The sequence below is a fragment of the Physeter macrocephalus genome, chromosome 14 (genome assembly GCF_002837175.3).
Source record: "Physeter macrocephalus isolate SW-GA chromosome 14, ASM283717v5, whole genome shotgun sequence".
NCBI lineage: Eukaryota > Metazoa > Chordata > Mammalia > Artiodactyla > Physeteridae > Physeter > Physeter macrocephalus.
The window spans coordinates 11038140-11056114 of NC_041227.1; positions in this window are offsets into that span (position 1 = coordinate 11038140).

The following is a 17975-nucleotide window of genomic DNA, read 5'->3' on the forward strand; positions in this document are numbered from 1 at the left end:
GCGGTGGCTTCTATTGTTGTGGAGCACGGGTTCTAGGCGCGCGGGCTTCAGTAGTTGTGGCGCATGGGCTCAGTAGTTGTGGCTCGCGGGCTCTAGAGCGCAGGCTCAGTAGTTGTGGCGCACGGGCTTAGTTGCTCCGCGGCATGTGGGATCTTTCCGGACCCAGGCTCGAACCCATGTCCCCTGCATTGGCAGGCAGATTCTTAACCAGTGCGCTACCAGGGAAGTCCCAGATGTGTTATTAAACCCATTTTTTTTTTACAGGAGAGTAAACTGAGGCAGGGCCCATTGCAGCCTGGCAGCCTGTTGTACCCCCGTGACTCAGCAACTAAATCAGTCTCCACTTTCTTCCCATAGGAAGCAGAGGGCTTGCCCCCAGACGCCCCTTCCCCTGGGGGCCGAGCTGCAGGCGAGAGACCTGGCAGGTCTTGGTCACTCCTTGTTCCTACCCTCTCACCTCTCAGAAGCAAGGAGCATGGGCTTGGGACCAGATGGAAGGGGCTGGGATCTGACTCTGCTTTGTGACCCTGGGCAAGTCACTGCCCTTCTCTGGGCCTCAGTTTCCTCCTCAGTAAAGTGGGCATGATCATACCCACCTCCTGGGTTTGTACTGAGCAGAAAGCACAGATCAGACCTCTGATCAAGCTCCATTCCCTCCCCTGGCTCAGGCCACACTGGCCTCCTCAGTGTTCTTTGAACACCCAAGCCACTTCCTACCTCAGGGCCTTTGCACGTGCAGTGCCATCTGCTTGGAATGCCCTTCCTTCAGACCTCTCCCTAGCAGGCTCCTTCTCAGCTTTCTTAGCTCCAATGTTACCTCCTAAACCTCGAGTCTCCCCACCACCCTGCCCTGCCCCAGCCCCTCACTCTGTTTTATTTTCTTAAGGTATCTATGAAGGTAACAAATCATTTGCCTTGTTTGTTTCCTTGTCAGCTCCACCAGGGCAGGGATTTTTATCTGTTTCATTCACAGTATATTCTCAGAGCTCAGCTCAGTGTCAGGTACACAGTACGTGCTTAAGAAATGATTTTTGTTTTCTCCACCTCTTTGCTTGCTAGCTCCAGGGTCAGCTACTAACTGGCTGTGTGTCCCTTGCTTTCCCTCATGCCCCCGTGTCAACTAAGGATGGACTGAGCACCATTCTCTTGAAGGACTCAGGTAGCTTTGAAATTGCCAGGACCTCAGCCTCATATCTCCCCAGGTAATGGGAGTTGAGAGCAAGAAGGGAGGTGAGGGGAGGCGAGCCCCCACCTGGTGCAGACACCCTCTTTCCTGCTGCTCCATCCCCTCCCCTGTTGCCTCAGGTTTATGGACTCACTCCAGGCAGATCCCCACGACCAGCCACCCCCTCCCTTGGCATGTCCGTCAGCACCCTTGGGGGAAAGAATTTGGAAAGGGGAGGAAGAGAAAGAAAAGAAAGCAGGGTGCAAGGGGATGGTTCCCACACCTGTGTAAATAATTTGTCATCTTAAAACTTGTCAAATATGCTCACCTTCAATGCCCAGTTCTTGGGCTTGTTTTCCTTGGCAAGGCCCCCACGGGAGTGGAATTTCGGCTGAAGGGAGCCCAATTGTCATCTTCTAAGCATGTTCCCAGGCCGGGGGGCCAGGGAGGGCTCTGGCTGACACTCCACTTCCGTCCCCAGAAGTACCGGAACATTCCTGGGATTTAGGGAGCAGCTGCCAGGCCTGGAAGCTGTCCTAGAATTCTGGAATGTTGGAATTCAAACAGCCTCCTGCCCATTTTTCAGAGGAGGAACATGAGGCCCAGAGAGGGGAAGGGGTTGGCCTGAGGTCACACAGCATGCTGGGATGAGCTAGAGTTTGCCAAGAGAAGGTGGGATCAGTATGCATCTCCTGTTTTCTCCTGTATTGGGGTAATAGCACCCCGGTTTCCTACTGGAGAACCTCCTCTTCCCCCATCTCCGTCCATGAGGTTTGGGTGGGGTGTCTAGGACACTGCCTCCAGGGGTGGACATATGACCAAGTCTGGCTCCAGTGATTGGTCGAGGGATGCACGTGTAACTAAGCCTGCCCAATGAAACTCGATCCTGGGACTTTGGTTGCTGGGAATTATTTGTGAAAAGAGTTACAGTTTTTCCATTGGATTGAGAGTGAGCAAGTGAAAGCCTGGAGCATCAGGGGACATCATAAGAGAAGAACCTGCCTGAGAGAGATCAACATAGAACTGGACAGGGTTTGAACCTGTGGATCCAGCCATACCTGAAATTAGACACTCTTGGGTGTTTTAGTTTCATGAGCCACCACAGTTTCCATTTTTGGCTGAAAGCGGTTTGGGCTGGTTTTCCATCACTTGCGCACAAAAGGTGCTGACTGACACAGGGGAAGGGAGAAGGGAAGAGATTCCAGGCAGAGGACACAGCATGCATAGTGACCCCGAAGCAGCAATGCCAAGGGATATTCGGGTAACAGGGAAAAGAAGGAGAGTCATCCCTGAGGTGAGTTTAGGAGTTTGTCAGGTGGTCAAGGAAGGAGAAGGGAGTATCTCTAGCAAAGGGAACAACCAATGTGAAAGCTTGGAGGGGGGACTCGCTAGCGAAGACTAACCATGTGCCAGGCTTGTGTCGGGTGCCAAGGAACACAGAGATGAAAAAGGCAAAATCGAATCCAGCTACTCCTTAACTGCTCCAGCTAAATATGGGCTCTTCTGCTTTCAGAGTTGAGCCATCACACCTCCCTCCTTATGCCCGCTGTGCCCTGCCAGCACGCTGTCCAGATACTCAAATGCTCTCTAATTGGCATTGGGCACCATTGGGGCCACCCAGCTTCATTTTATAGGGTGCATAGAGCATCAGTTCACATTTGGTCACATCATGAGAGTTACTCCCTTTGCAGATGTTTTTACAGTCCTTCCTTGACATCATGGAGAGTCTCTGTTTGATGCTAACCTGTTTCTAACACCAAATACTTGCTAATCTCCCTTTGTGAAAAAGAGAGAGCGGGTCTCAGGTTCCATACCTTTGGCACACAGTTTTATCTAGCTAGACTTTTAAAAAACTTTGTATTGAGCTATGGCATACACAAAGAAGTGCTCAGCTTGAATTTTCACAGCCGTGTAATTAGCGCCCAAATGATCAGACAGAACATCACTACCCCCAGAGCTCTTTTCTCTCCTCTGTTACTTCCCTTCCTATGGGCATTACTATCCTGACTTCTGCCACTGTAGATCAATATCACTTGTTTTTGAACTTTGATCTTTTTCTATAAATTTGCCTTTTCCAGAATGTCATATAAGTGGAATCCTGCAGTGCATTGCCTTTTGAGTCTGGCTATTTTACCCTCAGCATCATGCGTTTGAGATGCATTCATCTGGTTGTGTGTTATCAGTACGTTGTTCCTTCTTATTGCTGACTAGTACTCCATTGTATGGATGTACCACTGGTTGTTTACCTACTTACCAGCTGAGAGATATGTGGGCTGCTTCCAGACTTAGTGATTATAAGTTAAGCCATTATAAACATTTGCAAACAGGTTTTTATGTGAGCATAAATTGTTATTTATCTTGGGGAAATTTCTAGGAGTAGAATTGCTGGGTCATATGGTAACCATATGTTTGACTTAATCAGAAACTGCTGAACTGTTTTCCAAAGTGTCTGTGCATTTTACACTCCCACCAGCAATGCATCAAAGTTTCAGTTGCTTCCCATCCTTGTCAGCACTTGGTATTGTCAGTTTTAAAAAAAATTTTAGTCATTCTTTTTTTTTTTTTTTTTGGGTATGCGGGCCTCCCTCTGTTGCGGCCCCTCCCGTTGCGGGGCACAGGCTCCGGATGCGCAGGTCCAGTGGCCATGGCTCACGGGCCCAGCCGCTCCGCGGCATGTGGGATCCTCCCAGACCGGGGCGCGAACCCGGTTCCCCTGCATCGGCAGGCGGACGCGCAACCACTGCGCCACCAGGGAAGCTCAATCATTCTAATAGGTGTACACACTGGTGTGTCATTGTGGTGTTAATTTGCCTTTCCCTAATGACTAATGATGTTGAGCATCTTTTTATGTGCTTATTTGCCATCTCTGTAGTTTATTTGGTGTAGTGTCTGTTCAAACTTTTTGTCCCTTTAAAAAATCAGATTGTTTTCTTATTAATGGCTTTGGGGAGTTGTTTATATATTCTGGATACGAGTCAGTCCTTTGTAGATATGTGATTTGCAAATACTTTCTCCCAGCCTGTGGCCTGTCTTTTTGTTCTCTTAACAGGCAGACTTTAATAACATTGTTTTATTTTCATTGTGATGGTTCTTCTGGTTATCTTTGATTTGTGGCAAGTATTCTTTGTTTTTTTTTTCAGATCTAGTGATCCTATCAAATGTTTCCTTTTAAAATAAATTTATTTAGATAAAAAGGTAAGTCAACTTGAAGAAAAATATTAAGCAATAGTAGAAATAGTGGAAAGCAGACTGCACAAAAATCATGAAGGCAGGTACTTGAATAACCGAAGTGTGGGCAGCTCCAATTCATTCCATCAACAAATATGGATTGAGCACCTACTATGTGCCAAGCTCTGTGTTAGGTGCTGGGACACAGAGATGAACAGAGGAAGAGTTTCTGCCCTTTTGGTGATGGTTTCTCTCCAGCGAGCTCCTCTTTATCCTTCAAAAGCCAGCTTGAATGACGCTTCCTCTGTCCAGCGTTCCCTGGAGCACTCACCACACCATATTACAATTTTCTGTTTCTGTGAGCATCTTCCTGGGAAGGGGATGTGTCTGGCAGCCTCTGAGCGGGTTGCATAGAGCCTGGTGCTTAGGTTCTCAATAAATAGCATCTCATGAAGTAGACGCTATTATGAGATGCCAAAGATGAGATTGCTGATTTGATTGGTTGAAATCAGCCAGCTCCACCCAGGTGCAGTGGCCTGAAGGCCCTCCCCGCTGCAGTCTGGGCTACCACTGTGCAAACCAAGGTCGTTCTCCTTGGCCTCCCGTTCCACTAACAAAGACACCAAGAGAAAAAGCCTCCCAAATCCAACGCCTTCAGCTCCCCTTTTTGCTCCCCATCCAGTGCCCATGGATGCCTTCCCTGGTACTCATTGATCCCACAAATGCTTGCCAGGCATCTCTTTGCTCTGACTTGGCCCCATTGACCACTTCACCCCGGCCCCGCCCCCTTCCCTCCTGCTCCTCCACTCCAGCACAGCAGCCTGCTTCTGTTCTTCCAACAAACCAAGCTCATTCCCACCCCCCAGTCCTTTGCACTTGCTGTTGCCTCTATCTGGGACCCTCTTTTTCTAGCTCTTTGTGTGATTGGCTCCTTCTCCACGTTCAGTTCTGAGCTTAAACTACTCCCTCCCCAGAGGCCCTCCCAGGCCATACTATCAAAAGCCTCCCTGGTTTATACTTTTTATCCTACAATTCTGTTTATTTTCTTTGTAGCACCAAGGACCCTCATTTCAGAGTTTATTTGTGTGTTCACTTGTTTCTTGTCTGTGTCCCCCATTGGAGTGTCAGTACTGTGAGGGATTTTGATCTGTCCTTCTCTGTCTTCCCTGTGCCTGGCACAGTGCCCAGTGCATAGTAGATGCTCAATAAACATTTGCTGAATGAATGAACGATGTCTCCTTTCTCAAGATGCATTCAAAGCAAAGTTAAGCCCCTCAGTCCATGTATCAGGCTAATGGCTCCTTCAAAGTGGGACCACATGTCTTCTTCCTGGCCCCCATCTGGCCCCTGTGGCTGGCCCAGTGCTCATTGCTGCCTACCAGGTCCCCCAGGCTTGTGTCCTGCCAGCTGCCCAGCCTGGGGGGCTGTTCCACCATCCTTGGAAGTTGTTCCCCAGGACCTCACCCACTATGGGCCGTGGAAGGGGCTGGAGATAGCTGTGTGGGCTCCAGGGACCCTGCATGGAATCCCATCAGCTCACCATGAGAGTCATTTCAGCTCCCTTTCTGTCCTCCTGGTTCTGCCATGGGGAAGGCAAGGCTCCCCTTGAGGCCTGTGTGTCTTTGTCATCTTCCTACTACCTGTTCATTTGGTTTTTTGTTTTTTGTTTTCTTTTTTTCTTTTTTGTGGTACGCGGGCCTCTCACTGCCGTGGCCACTCCTGTTGCGGAGCACAGGCTCCGGACGCGCAGGCTCAGCGGCCATGGCTCACGGGCCCAGCCGCTCCGCGGCACGTGGGATCTTCCCGGACCGGGGCACGAACCCGTGTCCCTTGCGTCGGCAGGCGGACTCTCAACCACTGTGCCACCAGGGAAGCCCTGTTCATTTGTTTTAAGAAACACAGAGCAGAGCCCAATGCCAAGCCATCAGCAGCAGTTATATCTGACTTTGTTCCACTTCTTTGTATAATTTGCTGAATATCTTCAATTTACAGTAAGTGCCTTAGGTTGGCTTCCCCTAGAAGCAGATCCCTAAGAAAATAATTCAAAGGCAAGTAGTTTATTTGGGAGGTGATCCCAGAAAACACTGGTAGGGGTGTGGGGAAGTGGGACTAGGAAGGGAGGGCCTCCAATGCAGAGAGTATTATCAAGCAAGTAACCACTGTGGGCACCTGCAGCTCAGCGTGCTGTGGAGTTCTGAGAAATGGTATAGAAGGTGCAGGTAACCTCGGGGCTATCCAATGGGGGTCGGGGGGGCGTGGCCAGGGAGCTGAAGAACGGATACATCTGCTTCTGCCAGTCCTTGGTAGGAGGCAGCTCCCTGGAGTGTTAATTCCCAGCACTCTAGCCTCCTGCAGGTGGGCAGAGCCCGCAGGTAAAGGGGCAGGTGCTGGCAGCTGGAATTTGGTCTGTGTTCATGGAAAGTAAGCAGGAAGGGAGATGGGCGAGGCACCGAGAGCAAATGCCTCATACTTGATACTGGTTTCTCATTTAAAGCAGAGATGAAATGTTTCCTTTAAACTGAAGTTTAAATAAAAATTTAAAAAGTGAGTTGACTTAATACTGCTATATTTAAAGTAGATAACCAACAAGGACCTACCGTATAGCACAGGGAACACTGCTTAATATTCTGTAATAACTTAAATGGGGAAAGAATTTGAAAAAGAATAGATACCTGTATATGTATAACTGAATCACTTTGCTGTACACCTGAAACTAACGCAAAATTGTTGGTCAACTATGCTCCAATATAAAACAAAAAATTTTTTTAAAAAGTGAGTTGTCTTAAAGAAAAAGAGTAAATCGTGTACAGGGGATACGTGAATGTGGCAAACTCTGCTACTTTTAAGGGCATTCAAAGCCTTTAACAAGCAGACGCGTCTCCTTGGTGACCCACCAGGATGGGGATGCAGAGACCACCCCCTCCTCCCAGCATACCAACCCCAACACTGCCCTGGATTCCTGGGAATCTTGGAAATGGGCCATGACGCTTGAAGCCCTTTTGACTTGGGGTCTGTCACTTAACATCTCTAGGCCTGTCTGTTAAAAGGGTAGGTACTAGGGACTTCCCTGGCAGTCCAGTGGTTAAGACTTCGCCTTCAACTGATCCACTTTGTTGTAAAGGAGAAACTAACACACTATTGTAAAACAGTTATACTCCAATAAAGATGTTAAAAAAATTAAAAAAATTTTAAAAATTTAAAAAAAGACTTCGCCTTCTAATGCAGGGGGTACGGGTTTGATCCCTGGTCGGGGAGCTAAGATCCCACATGCCTCGTGGCCAAAAAAAACCCCAAAACCCAAAACATAAAACAGAAGCAATATTGTAACAAATTCAATAAAGACTTAAAAAAAAGGTGGGGGGATAAGTTCTAAAGTCAGGTGAAAGAGTAAATGTGCAATTGACAATTGTGCAAAAGACAATTGTGCAAAAGAAGAACTAAGAGGGAAGACTTGTTCATCCGGACATTAGAATCTATGGCAGAGGTATAAAAAATAAAGCTGTATGGTATTGGCATAGAAGTGGGCAGATACATTAATTAAGGGAAGAGAATAGAGCCCAGAAATTAGCCCAGGTGTCACCTGTCCTGCCTAATGGATGTGAAAGGGTTTGGGAAAAGGGGAGACATCAGTGAGCGTGGAATTCTCTGGATTGGGCCTGGGCTGGGGCAGTGGCTTCCCAGCAGGCTCCCGTCTTTGGCCTTTCCCTCTGGTCCACCTGCCAAGGCACTGGGAAGATTCACCCTCATGGACCACATGCTCCCCATGTCTACCCTGGGAATCTCAAAAGCCTCCAGGACGTTTCTCCCTTTGCAGTTCTCTCTGATTCTTCTGATTAACCCACGGAGAAAGCCACACGTGGGTGTTGGCAGGCCTTTAACATCTGTCCAAAGCTTGCTCATCCCTCATTATGTGTTATGAAGCTGAGCAGACCTCAGCCCAGAGCTCTCACCTGGCCACAGAATCCAGCTAGACTTTAGTAATATTTTTTTGTGATCATTGCTTTTAAGGTTACTTTGTATCTGTAGAAACGATGACTTGTTTTCTCTTTCTGGTAACAGTATAAATTTTCCTTTAAAAATTATTTTACTGACACATGCTACAGTGAGAATGAACCTCCAAAACATTATGCTAAGTGAAAGAATTCAGACACAAAGGTCACCTTTTGTACGATTCCCTATGAAATATCTGGAATAGATAACTCCATAGAGACAGAAAGCAGATTGGTGATTGCCAGGGACTGGGGTGGAGGAACAGGGAGTGGGGAGCAACTGCTTAATGGGTACGGGGGTCTCCTTTTGGGGTAATGAAATGTTTTGCAACTAGTTAGAGGTGGTGGTTTGCACAACATTGCGAATACCATTGTGAATACCAAATGTCACTGAATTATTCACTTTAAAATGGTTAATTTGATGTTACGTGAATTTCACCTCGGTAAATGATTTTTTAAAAACCAACCAAGCGAACAAAAAAATTAATTAACTTAATAAAAAGTATGAATGGCCTTAAAGACGACTTTTAAGCGAGGTTCAGGAGACACTGGCTAAAAGAACCGGTCTCACCTCCCGGCCTTGGCTCAGGCCTTGCCCAGGTCTGGAATGCTCCCTCGGCTCACTGACGGAATCCTACCCATCCCTGGGAACCTAGGCCTGGTGTCAGCTCTGTAGGAAGCTCTCCCTGATTACACAGGCCCATCGGGGACCCAGAGCGGTTGGGTGGGCCCAGTCCTGCAGCTTTGCAGACCTTGGTGCGAATCTTATTAGTGGGGAGGAGTCTCTGAACTTTGGACATGTTGTTTAACCTCCCCAAGAGGGCCTCAGTTTCCTCCTCTGTAAAAATGGGGGTTCATGATCATTCTAATGTCACAAGGTTGAGTTGCTACATAGAGAGCCAGCAGACAGGGCCAGGTGCAGAGTGGGTACCCTTGATGCACACCTGGCTTTGCGCACCAATCACATCATATTGATTTATTTGCCTCTTGTTTCCTGGACTGTAGGCAAGGGCTCAGTCTTTGTGATCTCTGTATCCACAGTGCCCACACAGGGCTCACGTCGTAAGTCCCCAAGAAGGCCGTGTTGACTGACACCCAGAGGAATTCCTAGAATGCTGCTGCTTCTCTCCACCTTCAGTGTCCCCACCCTGTCCAGCCCCCTTCATCACTCACCTGGACCATTGCGGGTCACCCTGGCTTCTGTCCTCTACTCCCCACCCACAATCCATTCTCTACACCCAGCCAGAGGACCTCATTAGAACCTAAGTCAGATCCTGCCCCTCCTCAGAACTTTCTCAGGGCTCCCACCTCACTCAGAGTAAAAACTGAAGTCCTCCCCGTGGCCCACAAGGCCCTGCAGGATCTACCTCCCGCCCTCACTTCCTCCATCACTTCTCTGTCCTCATCTCCCACTACTGTCCCCCTCTTGGCTCCAGCCACGACAGTCTCCTCCCTGTTGCTCTAAAACTCCAGGCCTCCACCTCTGGACCTTTGCACCCGCTATTCCCTTTACCGAGGACACTCTTCCCCAGATATCACCCACTGCTCACTTCCTCCCCTCCTTCAGACCTTGGTTCAAATATTCCCTGTTCAGGGAGGTTTTCCCTGGCTTCCCGGACCTCACTGGACTCCAAAACTCTTTTTCTCCCCTAGGAAAGGCCCTTGGCTGGGATCCTGGGCCCCGCCCCACATCTCGGGAGAGGAGAGGCTCCCAGGCCTCTCTCTGGACTTGGGGCCTGGGGTCAGCCGTGGAAGCAGGCGGCACCCAACTGTACCTGGTGCAGAGGCCTTTGCCCGCCCGCCCTCTTGGGGGGGCACCCTGCCTGGCACACACAGGCTTCCAGGGTGCAGGTGGGAAAGTCCCACGTCCTTCTCCACTTACCTGACTCGGTCTGACTCAGACCCTCACGCCTGGCCAGAGGGAGCCGCAGCCCCGCCCAGCCCCTTGATGGGAAACAGCGCTGCTAGGGCCTGGCTGGGCCAAGCACTGACTCACCTCGCCACCCCCCCAGCCTCCGCCACTGGGAGTCACGCCTCCCTCCGGCCAAAGGCGCTCCAGCTTTGCTCCCGGGAGCTTTCCCCTCTGCGCCTTTGCCCAAGCTGTGCCTTGGCTGGCAGTGCCCTTCTGTCTAGAGCCTTCTGTTCCTTCAAGCCCAGCCTGAGGGCCATCTTCTGGGGGGAAACGTCAGAGATTCCTCTGGCCAGAAGGGCAAAGGGGCAAAGGGGAGAGGTGATAATAATAATAATAGTAATAATAATAACTATTATACAGTAATAATAGTAACTAGCCATGCTTACCATGTGCCAGGCACTGTCCTAAACACTTCATTGTATTAATTCATTCAACCCTCACAGTAATCTTATGAGGTAGGGACTTTCATTTTCCCAAGGCACAGCGTGGTTAGTAACTTGCCCAAGGTTACCAGCTGGGAAATGGGAGAAGAGCGATTTGAATCTAGGCAGTCTGGATGTCACGCCACCTTTCTCATCTCCCAGACCTGGAGAACCAAGTGGAGACCGCTGAGGGAGCTGGGCAGGGAGGAGATCCAAGTTCTGGGTCCTGTCTCAGCACCCCTCACCCACCGTGGGAACCAGCCCCTCTCTTCAGGGTACGGGCTGGTCTCTGGTCCCTCCATCAAGGTGAATCCTCAGAACACAGGGTCCGGGCAATCCACCAACAGTGGCCAAAAGGGGGTTTACACGTACAGAACAGGGACCATGGCCTGGACACTGAACCCGTTAACCTCCCAGCAGCCCTGTGAATTGGGGACAGTTACTAGCATCCATTTTATAGGGGAGGAGAATAAGGCCCAGAGAGTAACGGGATTTGCTCAAGGTCACAGAGCTAGGATATGGCAGAAGCTGGATTTAAACCCAGGGTTGTTCTGACACCACAAGGCCAAAGTCCCTTCTACTGAGTGGTGACCTCGCATCTCAGTGAAGAACAGGGCAGGGCCCAGATGTCAGAAAGAGCCTGGAACTTGAGTGCACATTACCCTCTCCCTCCAGCATTCCACTAACCTCCACCTACCCATTCATTCATCTATCCATCCACCCATCCATCCTTCCATTCAGTTATCCATCCACCCACGCTTCCTTCTATCCATCCATCCACCTAGTCATCTACCCACTCGTCTACCATCCAAACATCTATCCGTCTATCCTTCCATTCTTCTGTCTGTCCCTTCCATTCACCCTCCATCCATCCATCCACACTTCCATCCACCTATCCTTCTATCCATTTTTTCTATCCCTTTCACCTTCTGTCTATCTGTCCATCTATTCATCTATCTGTGCATCATCTTAAACATTATCTATCTATCCGTCACCCATACATTCTTCTATACGTTCATCCATTCATCCATCCACCCATCTGTACATCCGTTCATCCATACATCCCACAGATGTTTATTTAACTGATGGCGGCTGTGTCCAAGCCTTCAGATCACTGTGCCTTGAGCCAGGAGAAGCATACCTAATTAGGTTTCTGTTTATTTGCTGTTCCAGGAAAGCTAATTGTGGGGTTTGTAAACAGCCCTTTGATGGCTGGAGAGTTACTTAAGAGGACAGTTAAATAAACAACCGCTGGGTGGAAACAGTCAGTGCTGGTACACGGCGGGTCCAGGGTCATGACCTGCCTTGCACAGCAGGAGGAGGGCTGAGGTCCAGACAGTGTGGAGGCTTTGGGGTCAGAAAGGAAGTCAGAATAATGGGAACAGTGGCAATAACATCTACCATGTGTGGAATGCCTACTGTATGCCAGATGCTGTGCTAAGCACAGCCCTTACAGCAACTGCATGTGATGGAAACAATTATGATCCCATTTATGGATGTGGAGACTGAGGTTTGGGGAGGGGAAGCCATGTGCTCAAGGCCATAGATCTGCGAAGTAGCACCGTCAGGACATCAATCTGTCTGCATATAACAATGATGATAATAATAGCAAATAATTATATAGCACTCACTATATTCTAAGGCACTGTTCTAAGAATCTCACTAAATACACCACCCCATGAGGTCGGTACTATCATCACTCCCATTTTACAGATGAGAAAATTGAGGTTGAGAGAGCTAAAGTAATATGCAAAGATTACTCAGGTAGGAAGCAGCAGAATTAAAAAAAATAATAATAAATATTTGGACCCAAAGTCCTACTCTTAGCCATGTTATGCAGTGGATTGTACCTTCTATGCATTTAACTTAGAAAGATCCAGCCATACACGATTGGCCAAACACTTTTTAAAATCATTTTTTGATTTTTCTGTTTTCTATATCTAAAAATACTTTGAAATTATAACTTGTAATGTCTTTTTAATTACTTAGTTCAAGGGTCAGTAAACGTTTCCTATAAAGCTATCAGATAATAAATGTTTTAGGCTTTGTGGGCCATGTGGTCTCTGTTGCAACTATTCAGCTCTGCTGTGGTAGCTGGAAAGCAGCCGCAGACAATATGAAACTAATGGGTGTGGCTGTGTGCCAATAAAACTTTATTTACAAAAACATGTGGAGGGCCAGGTTTGGCCCAAGGGCTGTAGTGCTGACTTTGTGCATTTTAAATATATCTGTATTCACCAAACCATGTTCTCTTGCCTTTTCATGAACAACAAAGGATTTTCAAGGATACTTTCAACCATTGCTCAGTTTCACCTCCAGACCTTTTGCTCACACGTGCCCTATACATCGTTTACCCCTTTGCCCGCTAGTGGCAGCTTCTGAAGGAATTTGCAAATTCCTTGCATTAATCTAATTCCTTTATTCACATAGTCAATAAATGAATGACACTCATGAGAGGTGCTCAGTGACACTCATGACTTCCCACCAGGAACCCTGAGAGTGCTAAGAGCCCTGAGAATTACTCTTCTCTATACCAAGTTCTGTAAACTTCTGGCTTGAAAAAAAAGTTGTAAAGTAAAAGTTAAGTAGTTCTATGGCTGCGGCTCTAATACTATTTCCTATTGGTGACAAGAACAAGGAAATGAAAGGAGGACTGGTAGAGATATTACAAAATGTCCTCAGGGCTAGTGGGAACAAAATGGGGTGAGGTCAGAAAGATCCCCTTTCCTCTTTATCCCCACCCGCTTCGCCTCAGTGTTCATTTCCCAGACTCAGAAAAGTTGTGAGCCAGGGGAAACAGCATGTGTTCACTTCCAAATTAAAAGACAAATGACAACCTGGGTAAAAATATTTGCAACATAAATGTAGACAAATGATTTATTTCCCTAATATCTAAAGAATCCCTGTAGAGCAATAAGAAAAAAAACCCAGCCCACTAGAATAACAGGGTAGTGGATGGGAACAGGCAATTTATGGAAAGAGAACCACATACGGCAAGATGTCCAACCTTGCTGGTAATCAGGCAAATACAGACTAAAGAAAAAAAAAATTAGATAACATTTTCGACTCCTCCGTTTGTCAAAAATAAAAGATTGATAATGTAATGTATACAGGAGACTGAGGGGAAATGGCCACACTCATATTCTGCTGGTCTAAGTATGAATTGGAACAGCCTCTCAGGAAGACAGTTTTACAGTATCCAGTAAAACTGTAAATTCATATTTTCTAGAACTCAGCAATTCCGTTGTTCGGCGTCTCCCTTAGAGAAATATCAGGCACAAGGAGTATGTGCCAAGATGGTTACTGGAAACAACCTAAATATCCATCAATTGAGGAAGGGTTAAACACCTTGCGGTGGTCTAAGGACCCCCCATCTTTTGAGGCAGAGCCTGCCCACCTCCACCATTGATGTGGAACCTGCTAGATGCTCGCGCTTCGCAGCCCCCCTTGCAGCTGGGGGTGGTCACATGACCTGATGATCAATGATGTTAAGCCCCTTTGTGTGTTTACTGGTCATTTGGCACCTCCTTTTGTGAAATGCCTGCTCAACTCTTTGCCCTTTTTGTCAATGGATTGATTGTGCTTTTGTCCCTAAAGTACTTTTAATAGACTCTGTTTCTGTTTAAATTACTGTATCAGGCAGGGTTCTGCAGGGAAACAAAATCAATAGATTATCTATCTATCTATCTATCTATCTTCTAGTTTTAGGAATTGGCTCATGCAATTGTGGAGGCTGGCAAGTCTGAAATTTGTAGGGCAGGCTGGCAGGCCGCTGACTCAGGTAGGATTTCTATGTTACAATTTGGAGACAGAATTCCTTCTTCTCCAGGAAACCTCAGTTTTCACTCTCAAGGCCTTTAACTGACTGGCCCACCCACATTATCGAGGATACTTTCCTTTACTTAAGGTCAACTGAGTGTAGATGTTAATCACATCTACAGAACACCTTCACAGCAACACAGAGACTAATGTTTGACCAAACAACTGGGCACAATAACCTAGCTAAGTTGACACATAAAATTTAACCTTTCAATTACTCAGAGTTGTTTACGTTGTTTGCAACTTGGAGCCCAATCTAATCCACCATTTACATAAACACACACACACACATGCACGCATGCGTGCACACACACAATATCAACAGCAGTGTTATGCATTTCTACGTGTGTACGTGCACAAGAATAAGTCTGGGAGGATATGGCCAAACCTGTTACATGACCACCTCAGGGAGTGTCCAGGATGGTGGTCAAAGGGAATTTTAACCATAAGCTGTAACAGTAAAGAAAATTTTAAAGAGTATAATAATGTTAATTATGTAATTAAAGTTAATTTTTAAGTGGGAAAACTTTTTTCAAAAAATAAAGGAATCATTAAGTTCCCATTATTCATTCATCAATTATTGACTCAGCACCTGCTATGTGCTGGTTGCTGGAGATACAGTGGATAAGATGGGCAGCCTCTATCCTTGTGGAGCTGACATCATAGTGGAGGAATCGGGCAGTAAAGAAGCAAACAAAGAACTTAGCAGGTAATTTCAGAGAGTGTCAAGGAGTATTCTGAAGAAAAGTGAACCAGTGTAGAGACAAAGAATAAATGGGGATGTGGGGCTGTGTTGGACTGATGGTCAGAGAAGGCCTCTCTGAGGTGGCATTTGAGCTGAGTCCTGAAGGAGGAGAAGGAGCTGGCTTTAGAAGGAGCATACCAGGTGGCCAAGTCAGCAAGTGCAAAGGTTCTGAGGTAGGAATGGATCAGATGAAGTGGGATGAGAACCCGAGCAGTGCTTTTGGAAAGTGAGGCCTAGAGAGGGAACAGGATAGCTTAAGGGCACAGCACTGGACACAGTGGAGCCAGGTGGGAGCCTCTGCTGCCTGTCCCAAGATGAGTTTTGTGCTGGTGCTGAGCTGCCTGTCTAGGGTGGAGGCCTCTGAGCTGCTTGAAGGGCTTTATCCACACTCCTCTCCAGCAATCCCTCTATGATTAGAACGGAGCCCTGGAGACCAAGCCCCCAGGCTTGTGTCAGCCTCGCCTTGCCAACCAAGGCCAGCAGCGCCACAGAGAGTCATCTGAGGGCTTCATACTCTTTGCCTCTGAGTTGGAGGATCAGCAAAATCTACCATCACTGTCTTACCTAATTATCATATAACAGGGGCGAGGGAAGGTGCCCCAAATAGATGCTTTCCCTGAACCATCCCAGCAACTCCTGGTAAGAGCCCTGGCTGGGGGGTATTATTATTCCCATTTTATGGCTGGGAACACTGAGGCTCAGAGAGATTAAATACCCTGACTCCAGGGCCTGCGTTCTTCACCCTTACAGTCTAGACTCTATTCCTCTAGCTCTCAAGGCAAGAGCAAGGCCATTTTTTTAAAATGACAAAGCCCCAGATGGGAAGGACAATCCCATCTAGGCTTTCATTATATAGATGGAAATTCCAAGGTTTGGAGAGAAAAAGGAACCATCCCCTGACTATACAGAGCCAGAGCTGGAGCTGGGTCTCCCTGCTCCCAGGGCCCTTTCAGCTTTACCCCCTTCTTCCCTTCCACCTTCCTTCCCTCTTTTAGTGATGGCTTGACTGGCCTCTAGGCTGTTGCTCCTATATGCCAATCTCAGTTCTACCTCAGGCCTTTGCACTTGCTGTTCCCCCTACCAGATCTGGTCTATCACTTCTTTTTTGCCTTCCTTGACCACTGCATTGACAGTAGTTCTGCACTCACTCTTCCAATTTTGATTTATTTTTCTGCCAAGTATTTTTTACCCTCTGTCATTATATTAAATACTTATATTATTGTTTATTGTCCATCTCCCTGCCTAGAAGATCAGCCCCTTGAGGACAGAGACTTTATTCACAGCTGTTTCCCCAGTGCCTAACCCAGGGCCTGGGCTCCCATAATGCTCAATATGTGCTTGTGGAATGGATGGGCAGGTAGATCGATGGATGATGGATATATGGATTGGTGAGTGGATGGATGGGTGATAGATGGATGGATGGATGGATGGATGGATGGATGGATGGGTAAGTGATGGATAGATAGGTGGGTGGTGGATGGAAGAATAGTTGGGTAGATGGGTGGACAATTCTCCCAACATCACTTCTCAACCCTGGGCTCTGGGTCTCACACTTAGCTCTTCTGACTTGCCTCCTTTGGCTCCAGGCCTGAGCAGGCAGCTCTGGGGGCTTCCACAGGATCAGTCAGGAGTTGCTGTTTCTCATCCTCCTCTGAGGCTGGGCAAACAAAAGCCTTTGTTCTCCCTCCCCTGCCTGACCCCTCTACAGCCCAGGGTGGGAATTTGTTGGCAAGTCAGTAACTTAACTTTGCCGCAACTTAATTTTGAGGTTTAACCTGTCAAGCTGGGCCCTTGGGCTCCTGTGGTCCATACTGGAGCTGGGCATAGTGGGGGTGTGATGGGGGTCACGGTGGCCAAAGCACAGAGATGATTCCTACGTGGATGAACCTCAGAGTCTTCTGGAGAGGTTGATTTTTAGAGGTGGGTGGGGGAGTTACAAGATGAAGTTAGCTCTGGGCTCTCTATAGACAGCTTGGGACAGTGTTTCTTCTTGTCCCCTAGAGATGTCCCCACAGGGCAGAGGGCCAAGAGAAGGGAACCTCACTTAGTGCTACAGTGGTCTCATGAGGGTGGTGCCATCATAATCCCCATTGCACAGAGGAGGAAACTGAGGCCCAGAGAGACTAGTTAGCATGCCCAGTTGAAAGCCAAACTGGATGGGCAGTCCTTACCCAGCTGGACTGTCTCTGCCAATCAAAGACAGTGGCCTTTGACTAGTCTCCTCCTGCCTTTGGCCAGGTAAGAATTGGATGTTATTCAGATGAACTCCAAGGCCAGTGGATCATGGAAGCAGTGATTGGAGAATAATCTGGCACCCTCAAGCCTGACTACCTCACCAGAACATCCTTGAGGAGTCTGAATAATCAGCTCATTTCCCTGCCTTCTCTGGAGCCCAGGTCCCACAGCCTGAGCAGAGAACGTGGGAAGTCCGGGACCTTGGTGTGGCAGTTGAGGCCCACATGGCTGCTCTCTACCTTCAACCTCTTCTCCAAATTCCACCCTGTGCATCGAGCTGTTGGGAACTGTCTGCACATACCACGTGGTTTCCTGCCTCTGCCTTTGCCCATGCTGTCTCCTCCATTGGGGATGTTGTCTTGGTCTGAGTTTTTCCAGAAACAGACCCTGAGACCGGATTCAAGTGCAAGGAGTATATTTGGGAAGAGATAACCAGGAGGTGCTCATAGCAGGGTGGATGCGTGAGACAGGGAAGGAAGCCAATACAACACGTGGTTATCAAGCCGGTCACCATTGTGGG